The 6260-nt window shown below is 43.5% G+C and overlaps 1 pseudogene; it reads right to left on the reverse strand.

The window, feature by feature from the left end:
• Positions 1 to 1554: 1554 nt before the first annotated feature.
• LOC112478606 lies at positions 1555 to 1673 on the reverse strand (annotated as a pseudogene).
• Between the last annotated feature and the right edge of the window lie 4587 nt (positions 1674 to 6260).

Raw genomic sequence — 6260 nt, forward strand, 5'->3', positions numbered from 1 at the left:
AGCAGGACCATGAAACAGAACGGGAAAGATAATGTAGGGGAAACATTAGAACTCATGGCTGGAGGGAATAAGTAGCCTCATTTTTAAGTGAGGACTCTAGGACTCAGAGAGGAACAGTTCACTTACTTGCCCTTCACTTGACCAGCAGTGACTGGGCTCAGGGACACAGCCTGTTTGGGGAGGCAGAATTGGGATTAGAACCCAAAATCCCAGGGCAATGTCTTTCCTTTGAGCCCTGCTGCCTCCTTGGGGCAAAAGCCAAGGCTGACTCTTGCTGGCCAGGAGGTTTTCGCCTAGGAAACGCTGCATCCTCCGTTTCCTCTGCTTCTCCCTGGACCAGATGCTTCTCACGCCTGAAACTGCAAGGCCGCAAAGCTGTGGTTCTCAATGTTTGCTGCACATCAGATCACGAGGAAGCTAAAAAAAAATCTCCACCCTCAGGCCTCACCCCAGACCAGGGAAATGAGCGTCTCTGGGAGTGAGACCTATGCGCCAATAGTTTTTAAAACTCCTTAGGCAGTTCCAATATTGAGAAGCAGAAGCACTTCTCAAACTTTACATGTGAATCTTCTGGGGCTCTTGTTTCGAATGCAAATTCTATTCCAGCAGGTATGGGGTGTGGCCTGAGATTCTGCATTTCTAACAAGCTGCGGGGTGAGGCCAATGCTACCTGCAGGTCCAGGAAACACGACTTACATGCCTTGAAGAGCTAAGATATAGATGACCATTCTGCCCCTTTCCTTCTGCCTCCTAATTCTTTCTTTAGGTAAGTATATTTCGCAATGAGTCACTTTTCAGTTTGTCTCTTAAACATAAGTCTCAACTATCTACCCCAATAATTATATTTTTACCCACCTTTACCAGGAAAGGGTACCATGATTTACCATGTGCTTTTTATGTGCCTGATAGTATCATCAGCTTTGAGGCTAGAGAAATAAAGAGATTAAAAATATAAAAATATTGAGTACAGACATAGAGAGCAGAGAAAGAATGTCTAATATACATTCACCGGGGCTTCCAAATGAGATGAGAAAGAAAACGAAAGAGAGAATGATATTCAACAAGAAAAAAGATGAGAACTTGTCATCAATGGTTAGATATAATACTCCACAGAATGATCAATCTCCCCAAAATGATAAAAAGAAATATATACCAATACACAACAATATAGAAAACCTAAGGCAAAAAGGAAATCCTACAAGCAGCCAGAAAGAAAAAGATGAGTAACTTCAGTAGAATTAATATTAAAGCGACTCCTGAACTCTCCTCTATAACGTTCCCCCCATAAAACTAGCTTTGAGAAGTGGTAGCCCCATTTTAATGATGAAAAACAGCAGCTAAGAGGCCCACAGCTCTAATGACAGTTTTAGCTCCAAAGCACTAAGCCTCTCTTGACTAAATCACTTGCCCCTCCCTACCCATCCCTTTTCAAAATTGTGAGCATTAAGCGTTTTTTTTTTTTTTAGGTAAGGTCAACCCTAGGTTGACCTCACAAATTGCAAGGACCTTGCATCTTGTCAGCTTACAATCCCTTATTTTTTAATTTATTTTTTACACCTACAGCACCTGGTCTTCCAAGGTGGTCTCCCATCCAATTACTAACCAGCCCCGACCCTGCTTAGCTTCTGAGATCAGACAGGATCGGACTTGTTCAGGGTAGCATGGCTATAGATGCTTTAAGCTTTCGGATTTAATTAAAAATTGATGTTGGTGATCCAACATTTACTAGATGAAGGTCCTGCCATTTTTCTAATCTCTGCCTCAGACCTCATGTTCACTTCCAAGTCCCCTGGTTGCTTGCCTGACTCAGTCAAACTTTCACCAAAACTTCCATCCCAAAAGCCCCTTCCACCTCTCACCCTTGTTTCTATCCACCCACCCCAGCCCCACTGCCCCACCCCAGACCTATGGCAGGGCTTCTCACCAAGAGGGTTAGAGAGAACTGTCCAGCTAGAACAGCCTTAAACAGCCCTACCTTACCCCGCAAAACACCACAGTCCTAGGTTGCCTCTCCATCCTTTACCCAAACTACCAGCTAGGTTGGGGTGATGGGATCCTGACCTGAAGGTCCCCCAACAGCCCTTCAACCAAAGAGAATTTCTCTGTAGAAGTAAGAGCTATGTCTCTAGCATTGTGATACCAATTTAAGGAGCTGCCCTCCTGTGCCTTCACCTAGGGCAGGAGAGATGACAGCAGATAGAATGATGCTCAGCCGGACTTCCCAGCTAGTTTTGTCCATTGTCATTCCCAAGACTAGTGATGGGTAAAGTAGGTTCTCTTTGGAAGTCTGTGTCTCTGTGTTTGGTGGGAGGGAACCATGAGCAGCTACACTTCATGAACTCTTTGGGAGGTGCTACCAAATTGCCACAGCTGGGCATACAGGGCCATCATGGCCAGCACGACCAGCTCTCAGATGGGGAACAAACTTGTATGGTGGCAAGAGGATAGATTTTAGAGTTAGAGCTGTGTTCAAATCCTGATTTCTCCAGTAGAATTTTTGTAAAGATCAGGTATATACAATGTCTGGCATCTAGTATGCACTCAGTTTAAATAATTCTCTACTGCTGCGAGGATTACATAAAATGATGCATGTGGAAAGGGTTAGTTAGCTGAGCTCCTGGCCCACAGAAGGTGCTCACCAAATGTTATCTGTCTTCTGCCCCTTTCCTGATGACCATCTCTCTGATTCAGAACAAGCCATTTTTCTGCTCTTCCTTCATCCCAGGTAACAAAGGAGTGTAAGGTAGGACTGGAGGTCAGGCCTGAGCTCACAAGCTTCCAATCTCCCTTCTATGGCCATCTTTTCCAGAGAGCCTTTTCTGACCATTTGCCGCCTGTACCTTTGCTAAAATTCCTGGGACCAAGAAACTTCTAACGTCTTAGCTTCTGAGATCAGACAGGATCGGGCTTGTTCGGGGCGGTTATCTTAGGTGTGGGGAGTGGGAGAGAAAGAACATTGGCCTGTGGACTGGTTCTCAATGACCCCAGCTCACAAGCTGCCATGGATAATCACTATCAACTCAATTTGTTGGAAAAAATGACTGATTACATTTCACACATCAACAAAAAGGAAAAATAAAAGCCCCATTGGAATGTCTGAGTCACTCTTTAGAGCTTCTCAATTACCCATTCGTTATGACCCTTCTCCTTATGGCCTCCCCTCCCTGGCAGGAAAGTGCAGGGCCCTATAAGCTGGCTTCTGCCCGGGGCTTGCCAACTTAGCCAAAAGTCCCTATGTATCACCTAAGATCTATTCAGGGGGCTTAAAGTAGGCCACAAAGAGTTATTAAAGGGACCCATGGGACATGGATGGTCATTCTTTTAGGTGCTTGGTGCTCTGGGCTGACTGGTAACTGGTAACACACAGATACGAAAGCCAGGAGGAATCATGTCAACAAGGAGACCGTGCTGTCACTTGAGGCCAGCGTTTGTGCACAGATGGAAAGCTTGCTTGCTTAAAAACCAGGAAAAGAGGATTGGAGGATTTTAGGAAAAGAGGGTTGGAGGATTGATCTGTGTCTTCTTCCCCACACGTCCCAAACACTGCACTTCTGCCTCCAGCTGTGTGCAGTCTAATACATCATTTGAAACTATCTATATGCCTCCTAAAAACTGGGTATAAGTTAAACACTGATCTCTGATATCACATTTTAAATTCACAGAAACAGTGATATTAAGAGCATTTTTGGATCACACATCCCTTTGAGAATCTGATGAAAGCTATAGACTGTCTCCCCACAAATACCACATATTGCTTACAAATTCCAGGAAACGCACAGGCTCCCCTGAGAGGCGGGGTGCCCCTGGAATCCATATTGTGCTGGGCAGACTTGTTATCTGAAAAAAACTTTGCACTGAATTTGTCATGAAGCGTCCTCCTGACCTGGGAACCTCTCTCCCACTTCACCCTTTTTGTATGTTTTCTAAGACTTCATCTTGGCACATAGGATTTGCTTGTGGAAAGCGAAGCAGCTCCAACACTGAGGCCTACGGATCCCTGTCCCAGGTCGTAACGCCCCCCAGAGCTCTCCTTTCAGTTTATTCAGATATCAAAAAAAAACCAGAACATCGGACTAGGCCAACTTCAGCACAAAGTGCTCACTGTCAGGGCCTGGGGGGTAGCCTGGCCTCGTGCCACCAACACCAAGACTATCACCAAGAGATCTCCTGGCCAAGCCCATAGACCGTGGTCCTCCACAGGAAATGCTACAGGAGGGTGAGGAAAGACAGAGTTCCACGATGAGAGTGTACGCTATGCTACCCAGTGCTTCTAGAATCTTGGCTATTGTCCATTCATTCTTTGACTTGGTCATTGAATCTGTGGGCTGCAGTGAGCGGTGAGCAACAGGTCTGAGCTTGTGAGAGCTGTGTTTACAAAGCAGTTTTATGCCTGCCCGTCCGTCTGGCTTTGGAACGCTTGTCTTCCACAGCCACCCAATAGTCATCAATGATGGTTTTTCACATTTGCATGACATTTTACCCTGTGTAAAGTGCTTATGCATATTTTTTTTATAGTGGAAAATATACATAAAATACCATTTTAACTATTTTTAAGTGTTCAATTCAGTGGCGTTAAGTACATTTATAAATAATATTGTGCAACCATCATCACTATCCATTTCTAGAACTTTTTCATCATCCCAATCAGAAACTATGAACTACTTTCTATCTCTATGAATTTGCCTATTCTAGGTGCTTCGTATAAGTGGAATCATATAATATTTTTCCTTTTGTTTATGGTTTATTTCACTTAGCAGAATGTTTTCAAATTCATCCATGTTGTAGCCTCTCTCAGAATTTCATTACTTTTTACGGCTGAATAATATTCCATTATATGTATATAATACTACATTTTGTCCATTCTTTGGTTGATGGACATTTGGGTTCTTTCCACCTTTTGGCTATTGTAAATATTGATTCTACGAACATGGGTGTACAAATATCTGTCTGAGTCCCTGCTTTCAATCATTTCTGGTATTACCTAGAAGTGGAATTTCTGGATCATATGGTAATTATTAAATTCTCCTACTTATATCGTGATGAACAACTCTTATTTGATTATAAACAGTTTAAATATGAGAATACTGAAGCTCAGTGAAGTTAAAGAAATAAAATCACTCGATGGAGGTTGCTAATTTAGGGGCTGTAAATATCCCCACGCCAGGCTGGAACTAGGATGAGGCAAACGAGGCATCTAGGGCACAAAATTTAGGACTCATTCTCAGGTTTGTGAGACCCCCTCGCCAGGGCTGAGTTAGCCATTAGACACAATAAGCACAGTGCCCAGGGCCCAGGACAATATTAGGGACTATGAAAATGTTTTAATTTACTTTAAAATCAGAAGAAACACTGAATATAATCTGGCCTGGATTATATTTATCTTTACATCAATGCAATTCAAAAATATAATTTTAATACATATTTTTTAAGGAGGAAGTGGTCCACAAAGGCAAAAGTACCTTAGGGCCCCAAAGTCATCTTGGATCCCGCCCTGAGAGTGAGCTTCCTATTAAGAGCACAGGATTTAAGGAAGCTCTCATTTCCAGGTTCCTACAAAGGCTGACCCTGCACCGTCACTAACCCCAGAGTGGGCTCCTCCTTAAATTTTGTGTCCTGAGCCTCCTGGCTTGCCTCGCCCCAGACTTGGCCCTGCCTAAGTCTTGACCTGGTTGCTCCTGGCATTCTGAGCAATGGCATCTCAGACCAAGAGCTCCTCATTTGGTAGCAGGCTTTGAGTTACCAAGGGAGGGAGTCTGGCTGAGGGAAGCCAGCTTTAGTCACACAAAGGCTAGGAGTTTGCCTGTGGGAGGAGCATGGTCAATCCCACCCCATGGCAGCCATTGCTAATAACTTTTACACCACTTATTCCATTTCATGGAATTTGTCATATCTCTAATTATTCTTATTTTACCCAGTAATTCTCTATTTATATTCACTCCCAAACCATTACCCAATTTTACCAGTCCATTAGGACCAGAAAAGAAAAGATTGCCTCTCTAAAGGTCTACCTCCTGGTTCATAATCTTTCTTATTTTTTTCTTTCTGGGAACCCCACTCACCCCTGCTTCACAAGACGGTCATTTTACATGTACTTCTCCAGGGAGAGGCTATTTGGGAAAACAAGAGAAGTTTTACTTATCAATTGGTTCATTCAGCAAAACCTTACTGAGCACAGACTATATGCTTAAGCACTGGGTATACAAAAGTGAACAAAACAGTTGAAAATCCCTGCCTTTGTGGAGCTTACATTCTAGAAAGAG

The sequence above is a fragment of the Pteropus alecto genome, unplaced genomic scaffold, assembly GCF_000325575.1.
Source record: "Pteropus alecto unplaced genomic scaffold, ASM32557v1 scaffold61, whole genome shotgun sequence".
NCBI classification, from domain to species: Eukaryota; Metazoa; Chordata; class Mammalia; order Chiroptera; family Pteropodidae; genus Pteropus; species Pteropus alecto.